Source organism: Arachis hypogaea, chromosome 10 (assembly GCF_003086295.3).
Source record: "Arachis hypogaea cultivar Tifrunner chromosome 10, arahy.Tifrunner.gnm2.J5K5, whole genome shotgun sequence".
Lineage (NCBI taxonomy): Eukaryota > Viridiplantae > Streptophyta > Magnoliopsida > Fabales > Fabaceae > Arachis > Arachis hypogaea.
This window is the reverse complement of record NC_092045.1, coordinates 37,063,653-37,075,729: the sequence shown is the minus strand read 5'-3', so window position 1 is coordinate 37,075,729 and position 12,077 is coordinate 37,063,653. Positions and strand designations below refer to the sequence as shown.

General features: G+C 38.7%; 1 non-coding gene across 1 annotated transcript; it reads left to right on the top strand.

Moving 5' to 3' along the window:
* Window positions 1–10,235: 10,235 nt before the first annotated feature.
* On the top strand, window positions 10,236–10,343 carry LOC112718572 (small nucleolar RNA R71). The gene has a single exon (XR_003160906.1). It is a non-coding gene; the product is annotated as a small nucleolar RNA R71 (small nucleolar RNA).
* The last annotated feature ends 1,734 nt before the right edge of the window (window positions 10,344–12,077 follow it).

Genomic DNA, 12,077 nt, shown 5'->3' with positions numbered 1-12,077 from the left:
TCCACCTATCCCACCTCATCTCCCCACTATCCCATCTCAGCTACGCAAGTGTACACCATTAGCAAAATTTTGTCCTTAGAACATGTGGAGCTTCTCAACAAAGCTAATGGAAATAGATTCACTGCGAGAGGGAAAGATTTGAAACAATACCAACCACCCTGACAAAGGCCAAACGTCAAGCTAATGACGCTAAAGAAGCGCTTCATGGGAGGAAACCCATGTTCTATACCCTTTCCTTTAATCTTTAATAGTAGTTAATAAAGCAGAGTTCATGGATTCTAAATCAACTTGGACAAACACCTATAAAGAATCTCTATATGCAGCATATGGTAAATGATAAGTTTGGTGTTCAAGGCACACTAAGAGGGCTTGAACACAATCCATATTATGTTAATTTTAGAGTTTTAATCAAATCTTGTTGCACCATATGATCACAAACTAAGTTTGGTGTCACCAACGTTGCATGCATGGGCATTTGATTGGTCGGTTGGTTTGCATTCATGAATGGGACTTAGTTAGTCAAAAGCAATAAAAAATGGGGGTGGCTAGCCTCCAATTTTTTTTTTTACCGCCACAATTCAAACTAATCTCTATTTCCTTTTGTTTTGCAAGGAATTTTGAAGGGAATATTGGAGGAACTTGATGGGACAACCAATTGAAGGGGGTTCGGCCACTTCATCCACGGAACTACACACTTGTCTTCAAGGAGAGTATCTTGGGAAGTGTTGCCATGCAACATTGGGAGTCATTTTTGCAATAGACCATTGGAAACCCTACTCCTAAGGTATGGGGTGAAGCATAAGGTTGCCACACCTTATCATCCCCAAACAAGTGGGCAGACCGAGATATCCAACAGAGAGTTAAAAAGGATCTTGGAAAAGACTGTGGGGGCATCAAGGAAGGACTGGGCGAAAAAATTGGATGATGCTCTTTGGGCGTACAGGACAGCCTTCAAAACACCAATTGGGAAGTCCCCATATCAACTGGTATACAGAAAGGCATGCCACCTACCATTAGAGCTCGAGCACAAGGCCTTTTGGGCTCTAAAGATACTAAACCTCGACAGCACTGCTGCTGGTGAAAAGAGGGCCTTGCAGCTGCAAGAACTAGAAGAGTTTAGGTCTCAAGCCTATGAAAACACCAAGATCTATAAGGAAAAAGCAAAAAGGAGACATGATCTCAACCTAGCACCAAGAAGTTTCGAAGAAGCACAACATGTACTCCTCTACAACTCTAAACTGAGAATCTTCCTTGGAAAACTCAAATCAAGATGGTCCGGACCCTTTCTGGTCACAAAAGTCTCACCTTATGGACACATAGAAATCATGGAAGAAAGCTCAAAGAGGACATTCACTGTGAATGGGCAAAGACTCAAACACTACTTGGGCAGGATAGGGGAAGACCCCAAACAGAAGTATAATCTCAACTAGAGAAGCCACCGTCGAGCTAGCGACGCTAAAAAAGCGCTTTGTTGGGAGGCAACCCAACCTAAGGTACTTTCTTTTCATTATTATCTCGATAAAGGATTCAAGCAGAATTTTTCCGTATTGCGAGGAGCTAAGTTTAGTGTTGCACACCAAAACCCCCCAAGGGTGAATGTGAAACTCTAAGTTTGGTGTTCCACCAAGGACTTCACCTGAAGAGTGCAATGCAACCCTTCCTTGAAAAAGCATCTGCTCTAACAAACGGAAAAACTACTTGACAAATGTTTAATCTCTAATGCATAGTTGCCTTTCTAATTCATAGTTGTTCCGTGATAAAAGCACATGAGGTTTCTGCATGTATTCAATTTGTTGCATTAGGCAAATAACTAAGTTTGGTGTTCACACACCAATTTAAGTTTAGAATTCACAGGCATACATGAATGATAACCATTTTCCAAGTGCTTGGAGAAACAAGCAACTTCCAATAGTTTTACAGGAAGTCAATCAATCTCAGGAAGGAACCATACAACATCATCCAAGGAAGACATCAAAAGGTTGTATTGAACTATCGCTGAATATAGTGCTTTAATTGAAAGTATGATTGAATATTGTGCTTAGGGATATTTATATTCTGCTTGTTCTCTCCTTAGTCACCTATAAGTGTGCTGGTCTAGGTCCCTGTCTTTCATTTTCATCTTGCTTATATGTATGCTTGTCCTTAAGTCAATCAAAAAGAAGATGTTATGAAAAACAAGAGCGGAGTTATCTTGTAAAGTAAATTCTGAATGTTTGTGGTATGGTGATTAATTAGCTAAGTTGGTTCACTAACAAGGTATATAGGCAACTATATGCTCTAAACCACATGCTTGGGACACATCCTATGAGACTAACTAAAAATAAGATCCTAATAAGAAAAGAGAAAGAGCAATAAGAGTTGAAAACGAAAGAAAAATAATAAGAAAAAAGGCTAGGCACCAAGGGTTCGAATATTGAGGCATGTGTCTGTGGTGTTCCTGTGCAAGGGATATGCTTGGATGAATAAGCTCTTAGGGGTGCCTTATCACCTGGTAACTTGGGTTAACTAACCCAGGATTATCAGCTGAAAATCCACTATCAAGAGTAACCTTTGCTATAGAGCACTTAGTAACCCAAAGAGGTGCTGGACACCAAGGTCTCAAGAAAGAAAAATGACAAACCATGTGCCTGTGGTGTGTATGTATGGGGGAAAGAGACTTGAGGGAGTAAGTCCTTAGGGGTGTCTTAACACCTAGCACCTTGAACCAACTGGTTCAGGAGTGTTGGCTGAAAGCTTATCTTAAAGAGTCATCCTCTCACAGAGCACTTAGCCTAAAAAGAATGCAATAAACCCTGGAAAGGAAGGGAGGATCAATAATAAGAAGTCTCAAAGGATGCAATCAAGCAAGTGTTCAAGGGCATGATAAAGGCCTGAAAACCAGTGAAGGAATGAACCTAAGTTGCTATGCATGAAACCCCATAAACTAGGAATTTGACTTCTATACCAATGATTTGGTTATCTTGTTCTTTCATTCATTTTTTCTGTGTTTCAGTACTTGCTTAGGGACAAGCAAGCTTTAAGTTTGGTGTTGTGATGCCAGGGCATCTTGGCCAGTTTCACTGACCTTTTCTTTACTGTTTTAGGGTAGTTTCATGCATTTTCTTAGTGAATAAGCAAGTTTTGGATGAAAATACACTTACACCTTGATTCAAGCAATTATTGTGAACTTTACATGATTTTATGAGGATTAGGCAGGAATTGAATGATATAATTGATGATGCATAATCTCATGACTTGGAGCAGAACTTTGATGCACTTTAATTGCTTGATTTCAGGACAAAGGAAGTAAGAAGGAGTCACGTTAGCAGCCACGTTAATCTAATTAACGTGACCACTAACGTGGAATGGGGACAAGCTTGTAGCATTAATGGAAAAAGTGATCGCCAATAACGCCATCGAAGCCATCATAGCTCACATTAGTTGCCACGTTAACTACATTAACGTGGTAGCTAACGTAGAGGAGGAACAGGAGCTCCAACGTTAGTGGTAAAAGTGATTGCCACTAACGTTCCACAAAGGCACAATGAAGCCACGTTAAGCGTCACGTTAATCCAATTAACGTGAACTCTAACGTGGGATGAAGAACCAATCACCAATGTTAGTGACACTCACCTTTGTCACTAACGTTGGACCAACCCAAGAGTGCCCATGTTAGTGGTCACATTAAGACCACTAACGTGAGGAATAACGTAGAGCTAAGTGGTGCACGAAATTGTGATCATTAACAATGGTGCCAAAAACTTGGTAGTGCTCTCAAACGTGAATCACACTTAGTCACAACTCCGCACAACTAACCAGCAAGTGCACTGGGTCATCTAAGTAATACCTTACGTGAGTAAGGGTCGATCCCACGGAGATTGTTGGTATGAAGCAAGCTATGGTCAAATTGTAAATCTCCGTTAGGTGGATAATAATTGATTATGGAGTTTTTGAATAATAATAATAATAAATAAAACATAAAATAAAGATAGAAATACTTATGTAAATCATTGGTGAGAATTTCGGATAAGTGCATGGAGATGAATTGTCCCTGTTGGATCTCTGCTTTCCTACTACCTTCCCTCAATCTTTCTTACTCCTTTCCATGGCAAGCTGTATGTAGGGCATCACCGTTGTCAATGGCTACATCCCATCCTCTCAGTGAAAATGGTCCAAATGCTCTGTCACAGCACGGCTAATCATCTGTCGGTTCTCGATCATGTCGGAATAGAATCCATTGATTCTTTTGCATTTGTCATCACGCCCAACAATCGCGAGTTTGAAGCTCGTCACAGTCATTCAATCCTGGAATCCTACTCGGAATACCACAGACAAGGTTAAACTTTCCGGATTCCCATGAATGCCGCCATCAATTCTAGCTTATACCACGAAGATTCTGATTAAGAAATCCAAGAGATATGCGCCCGGTCTAAGGTAGAACGGAAGTGGTTGTCAGTCACTCACATTCATAGGTGAGAATGATGGTGAGTGTCACAAATCACCACATTCATCATGTTGAAGTGCAACAAATATCTTAGAACATGAATAAAATGAATTGAATAGAAAATAGTAGTAATTGCATTGAAACTCGAGGTACAACAGAGCTCCACACCCTTAATCTATGGTGTGTGGAAACTCCACCGTTGAAAATACATAAGTGATGAAGGTTCAGGCATGGCCGAATTGCCAGCCCCCAAACGTGGTCAAAAGATCAAAAAATACAATCAAAGACGTCTAATACACTAGTAAAAGGTTCTATTTATATTAAACTAGCTACTAGGGTTTACAGAAGTAAGTAATTGACACATAAATCCACTTCCGGGGCCCACTTGGTATATGTTTGGGATGAGCTTGATCTTTACACGAGCTGAGGCTTATCTTGGAGTTGAACGCCAAGTTGTAACGTGTTTTTGGCGTTCAACTCTGGTTCGTGACGTGTTTCTAGCGTTTGACTCCAGAATGCAGCATAGAGCTGGCGTTGAGCGCCATTTTACATCATCAAATCTCGAATAAAGTATAAAATATTATATATTGCTGGAAAGCTCTAGATGTCTCCTTTCCAACGCCGTTGAGAGCGCACCATTTGGAGTTCTGTAGCTCCAGAAAATCCATTTCGAGTGTAGGGAGGTTAGAATCTAACAGCATAAGCAGTCATTTGTCATCCTTTTATCAGAGTTTTGCTCAGGTCCCTCAATTTCAGCCAGAATTTACCTGAAATCACAGAAAAATACACAAACTCATAGTAAAGTCCAGAAATGTGAATTTAGCATAAAAACTAATGAAAACATCCCTAAAAGTAGCTAGATTATACTAAAAGCTACCTAAAAACAATGCCAAAAAGCATATAAATTATCTGCTCATCACAACACCAAACTTAAATTGTTGCTTGTCCCCAAGAAACTGAAAATCAATTAGGATAAAAAGAAGAGAATATACTATAAATCTTAAAATATCAATGAATATTAATTCTAATTTGATGAGCGGGACTTGTAGCTTTTTGCCTCTGAACAGTTTTGGCATCTCACTTTTTCCCTTGAAGTTTAGAATGATTGGCATCTATAGGAACTCAGATTTTCAGATAGTGTTATTGATTCTCCTAGTTAAGTTTGTTGATTCTTGAACACAGCTACTTTTATGAGTCTTGGCCGTGGCCCTAAGCATTTTGTTTTCCAGTATTACCACCGGATACATAAATGCCACAGACACATGACTGGGTGAACCTTTTCAGATTGTGACTCAGCTTTGCTAAAGTCCCCAGTTAGAGGTGTCCAGAGCTCTTAAGCGCCCTCTTTTTGCTTTGGATCACGACTTTAACCACTCAGGCTCAAGCTTTTCACTTGGACCTGCATGCCACAAGCACATAGTTAGGGACAGCTTGATTTAGCCGCTTACGCCTGGATTTTATTTCCTTGGGCCCTCCTATCCATTAATTCTCAAAGCCTTGGATCCTTTTTACCCTTGCCTTTTGGTTTTAAGGGCTATTGGCTTTTTTTGCTTGCTTTTTTTTTCGCAAGCTTTTGCTTTTTCACTGCTTTTTCTTGCTTCAAGAATCAATTTCATGATTTTTCAGATTATCAATAGCATTTCTCTTTGTTCATCATTCTTTCAAGAGCCAGCAATTTTAACATTTATAAACAACAAGATCAAAATTATGCACTGTTCAAGCCTTCATTCAGAAGACAAAAAGTATTGTCACCACATCAATATAATTAAGGTAAATTCAAGGATAATTTCGAAATTCATGTACTTCTTGTTCTTTTGAATTAGAAACATTTTTCATTTAAGAGAGGTGAAGGATTAATGGGATTATTCATAGCCTTAAGACATAGTTACCAAATACTAATGATCATGAAGTAGAGACACAAAACATAAATGAACATATAGCATAAAAATCGAAAAATAGAGAAATAAGAACAAGAAATGAGTCCACCTTAGTGGCGTCTTCCTCTTGAAGGACAAATAATGTCCTTAAGCTCTTCTATGTCTCTTCCTTGCCTTTGTTGCTCCTCCCTCATTGCTCTTTGATCTTCTCTAATTTCATGGAGAATGATAGAGTGCTCTTGATGTTCCACCCTTAATTGATCCATATTGTAACTCAAATCTTCAAGAGAAGTGTTGAGTTGTTCCCAATAGTTGTTGGGAGGAAAGTGCATCCCTTGAGGTATCTCTGAGATTTCTTGGTGAGGAGCTTCCTCATGCGTCTCTTGGGTTCCATGAGTGGGCTCTCTTGTTTGCTCCATCCTTTTCTTAGTGATGGGCTTGTCCTCCTCAATGGGGCTGTCTCCTTCTATGATAACCCCAGCTGAGTAACATAGATGGCAAATAAGATGAGGAAAAGCTAGCCTTGCCAAAGTAGAGGGCTTATCGGCTATTTTATAGAATTCAAGGGAGATAACTTCATGAATTTCTACTTCCTCTCCAATCATGATGCTATAGATCATGATGGCCCGATCCACATTAACTTCAGATCGGTTACTAGCGGGGATGATGGAGCGTTGGATGAACTCTAACCATCATCTAGCCACAAGCTTGAGGTCCAGTCTTCTTAATTGAATCGGCTTACCTTTGGTGTCTCTTTTCCATTGAGCTCCTTCAACACATATGTCCCTAAGGACTTGGTCCAATCTTTGATCAAAGTTGACCCTTCTTATGTAGGGGTGTGCATCTCCTTGCATCATGGGCAAGTTGAACGCCAACCTCACATTTTCCGGACTAAAATCTTTCTCCCGAACCATTGTAAGATAATTCTTTGGGTTCGGGTTTTTACTTTGATCATGGTTCCTAGTGATCCATGCATTGGCATAGAACTCTTAGACCATTAGGATTCCGACTTGTTGGATAGGATTAGTTAGAACTTCCCAACCTCTTCTTTGGATCTCATGTCGGATTTTCGGATACTCATTTTTCTTGAGTTTGAAAGAGACCTCGGGGATCACCTTCTTCTTGGCCACAACATCATAGAAGTGGTCTTGATGGGCTTTGGAGATGAATATTTCCATCTCTCATGACTCGGAGGTGGAAGCTTTTGTCTTCCCTTTTCCTTTTCTAGAGGTTTCTCCGGCCTTAGGTGCCATCAATGGTAATGGAAAAACAAAAAGCTTATGCTTTTACCACACTAAACTTAAAATATTGCTCGCCCTCGAGCAAGAGAAGAAAGAAAAGAAGAAGAAGAAGAAAAAATATGGAGGAGAGTAGGGGAGGTATATTCGGCCAAGGTGTAGAAGAGGGGGTTGTGTTGTGTGAAAATTAAGGAGAATGGAGGGGTTTATATAGTGAGGGGAGAGGGAGTAGGTTCGGCCATTTAGGGTGGGTTTGGGTGGGAAAGAAATTTGAATTTTGAAGGTAGGTGGGGTTTATGGGGAAGAGTGGATGGATGTGAGTGGTGAAGGGGGTAATTGGGAAGAGAGATTTAGGTGATTGGTGAAGGATTTTGGGGAAGAGTGTTTATTGGAAAGAGAGGATGAATGTTGAGAAGAGGGGAGAATATGGTAGGTGGGGATCTTGTGGGGTCCACAGATCCTGAGATGATCCTGTGGGGTCCACAGATCCTGAGGTGTCAAGGATTTACATCCTTGTACCAATTAGGAATATAAAATGCCTTTGCATGCAATTCTGGCGTTTAAACACCGAAGTGATGCATGTTTTGGGCATTCAACGCCCATGTGCAGCATGTTTCTGGCGTTGAACGCCAGTTCCATGCTTGTTTCTGGCGTTCAGCGCCAGCTCTCCTCAGGGTGCATTCCTGGCGTTTGAACACTAGGATGTTGCTTGTTTTTGGCGTTCAATGCCAGATCCATGCTCTGTTCTGGCGTTGAACGCCAACCAGATGCTCCTTACTGGCATTTAAACGCCAGTAAGTCCTTTCTCCAGGGTGTGATTTTTCTTCTGCTGTTTTTGATTCTGTTTTTAATTTTAATATTTTTTTCGTGACTCCACATGATCATGTACCTAATAAAACATAAAATAACAATAAAATAAAAAATAAAATTAGATAAATAAAAATTGGGTTTCCCAACAAGCGCTTCTTTAATGTCAATAGCTTGACAGTGGGCTCTCATGGAGCCACACAGGTGATCAGGTCAATGTTGTATAGTCCCAACACCAAACTTAGAGCTTGGTTGTGGGGATTCAACACCAAACTTAGAGTTTGGCTATGGCCTCTCAACACCAAACTTAGAGTTTGATTGTGGGGGCTTTGTTTGACTCTGTACTGAGAGAAGCTTTTCATGCTTCCTCTCCGTTGTTAAAGAAGAAGATCCTTGAGCCTTAAACACAAGGTAGTCTCCATTCAATTGAAGGACTAATTCTCCTCTGTTAACATCTATCACAGCTCCTGCTGTGGCTAGGAAAGGTCTTCCAAGAATGATGCATTCATCCTCCTCCTTCCTAGTGTCTAAGATTATGAAATCAGCAGGGATGTAAAGGTCTTCAACCTTTACCAACACGTCCTCTACCAATCCATAAGCTTGTCTTACTGACTTGTCTGCCATTTGTAACGAGAATAAGGTAGGTTGTACCTCAATGATCCCCAACTTCTCCATTACAGAGAGTGGCATAAGATTTATGCCTGACCCTAGGTCACAAAGAGCTTTCTCAAAGGTCATGGTGCCTATGGTACAGGGTATTGCGAATTTTCTAGGATCTTGTCTCTTTTGAGGTAAAGTTTGCTGAACCTAGGTTTCTAGTTCACTAATGAGCAATGGAGGTTTACCTTTCCAAGTCTCATTACCAAATAACTTGGCATTCAGCTTCATGATGGCTCCTAGATATTGAGCAACTTACTCTCCAGTTACATCTTCATCCTCTTCAGAGGAAGAATAATCTTCAGAGCTCATGAATGGCAGAAGGAGATTTAATGGAATCTCTATGGTTTTTATATGAGACTCAGATTCCTTTGGATCCTCAATAGGGAACTCCTTCCTACTTGAGAGACGTCCCATGAGATCTTTCTCATTAGGATTCGCATCCTCTCCCTCCTTCTTGCATTTGGCCATGTTGAGTATATCAATGGCCTTGCACTCTCTCTTTGGATTCTCTTCTGTATTGCTTGGGAGAGTACTAGGAGGGGTTTCAGTAACTTTCTTACTCAGCTGGCCCACTTGTGCCTCCAAATTTCTAATGGAGGATCTTGTTTCACTCATGAAACTTAAAGTGGCCTTAGACAGATCAGAGACTAGATTAGCTAAATTAGAAGTGCTTTGCTCAGGATTCTCTGTCTGTTGCTGAGAATATGATGGAAAAGGCTTGCTATTGCTGAGCTTAGTTCGTCCACCATTATTAAAGCCTTGATGAGGCTTTTGTTGATCCTTCCATGAGAAATTTAGATGATTTCTCCATGATGAATTGTAGGTGTTTCCATAAGGTTCACCTAAGTAATTTACCTCTGCCATTGTAGGGTTATCAGGATCATAAGCTTCTTCTTCAGAAGATGCCTCCTTAGTACTGTTGGATGCATTTTGCTATCCATTCAGACTTTGGGAAATCATGTTGACTTGCTGAGTCAACATTTTGTTTTGAGCCAATATGGCATTCAGAGCATCAATCTCAAGAATTCCCTTCCTCTGAGGCATCCCATTATTCACGGAATTCCTCTCAGAAGTGTACATGAACTGGTTATTTGCAACCATGTCAATAAGTTCTTGAGCTTCTGCAAACATTTTCTTTAGGTGAATGGATCCACCTGCAGAATGGTCCAGTGACATTTTAGAGAACTCAGACAGACCATAATAGAATATATCCAGAATGGTCCATTCTGAAAGCATGTCAGAAGGACACCTTTTGGTCATCTGCTTGTATCTGTCCCAAGCTTCATAGAGGGATTCACCATCCTTTTGTTTGAATGTCTGAAAATCCAATCTAAGCTTGTTCAGCTTTTGAGGAGGAAAGAATTTAGCCAAGAAGGCCATAACCAGCTTATCCCAAGAGTCCAGGCTATCCTTAGGTTGTGAATCCAACCATGTTCTAGCTTTGTCTCTTACAGCAAAAGGGAAAAGCATGAGCTTGTAGACTTCAGGATCTACTCCATTCGTCTTTACAGTCTCATGGATCTGTAAGAACTCAGTTAAAAACTGATAGGGATCTTCTGATGGAAGTCCATGAAACTTGCAGTTTTGTTGCATTAGAGCAACTAGTTGAGGTTTCAGCTCAAAATTGTTTGCCCCAATGGTAGGGATTGAGATGCTTCTTCCATCAAACTTGGAAGTAGGTATAGTGTAATCACCAAGCATTCTCCTTGCATTATTGTTGTTAGGTTTGGCTGCCATCTCCTTCTCTTATTCGAAAATTTCAGTAAGGTTGTCTTTGGATTGTTGTAATTTAGCTTCTCTTAGTTTTCTCTTTAAAGTCCTTTCAGGTTCTAGATCAGCTTCAACAAGAATGCCTTTCTCCTTGTTCCTGCTCATATGAGAAAGAAGAGAACAGAAAAAGGAGGAGAAATCCTCTATGTCACAGTAAAGAGGTTCGTTATTATTAGTAGAAGAATAAAGGGAATAAGAAGAATGGAGAATCCAAACACAAGGGTAAGGATAGAGGTAGTGATTTGAGATGAAGAGAAGTGTTAGTGAATAAATAAATAAATAGAGGAAGATGAGAGAGAGAGAATTTGAAAATTAATTTTGAAAAGCAGTTAATGATTTTCAAAAATTAAATGTGAAATAGAATTAAAATTAAAATTTAAAACAATTAGTTAATTTTAAAAAGAATTTTGAAAAAGAGATGAGATATTTTCAAAAATTAGAGAGGGAAAAGTAGTTAGGTGGTTTTGAAAAAGATAAGAAACAAACAAAAAGTTAATTAGTTAGTTGAAAAAGATATTAAAATCAAATTTGAAAAAATAAGAAGATAAGAAGTTAGATAAGATATTTTGAAATCAAATTTTTGAAAAATATATGATTTAAAAAGATATGATAAAAAGATATGATTAAAAAGATATGGTTGAAAAAGATTTAATTTTTAAAATTTAAAATTAATTACTTAACTAACAAGAAACTAAAAGACAAGATTCTAGAATTTAAAGATTGAACCTTTCTTAACAAGAAAATAACAAACTTCAAATTTTTGAATCAATCATATTAATTGTTAGTGTAATTTTCAAAAATAAAGATAAAACTAAGAAAAAGATTTTTGAAAAATATTTTAAAAAATTAAATTTTCGAAAATAAAAAAATGAAGAAGATTTGATTTTTGAAAAGGTTTTGAAAAGATAAGGTTTTTAAAATTGAAATTTTGACTTGACTAACAAGAAACAACTTATTTTAAAAACTTTTTGACTAAGTCAACCCAAAATTTCGAATTTTTTTTGAGAGAAAAAAGGAAAAGATATTTTTTTTATTTTTGAATTTTTAATGATGAGAGAGAAAAACACAAATATGACTCAAAACATAAAAATTTTGGATCAAAACACAAGATGCATGCAAGAACACTATGAATGTCAAGATGAACACCAAGAACACTTTGAAGATCATGATGAACATCAAGAACATATTTTTAAAAAAAAATTTTTTTGATGCAAAGAAAACATGCAAGACACCAAACTTAGAAATCTTTAATGCTTAGACACTATGAATGCAAAAATGCACATGGAAAACAATAAAAGACAC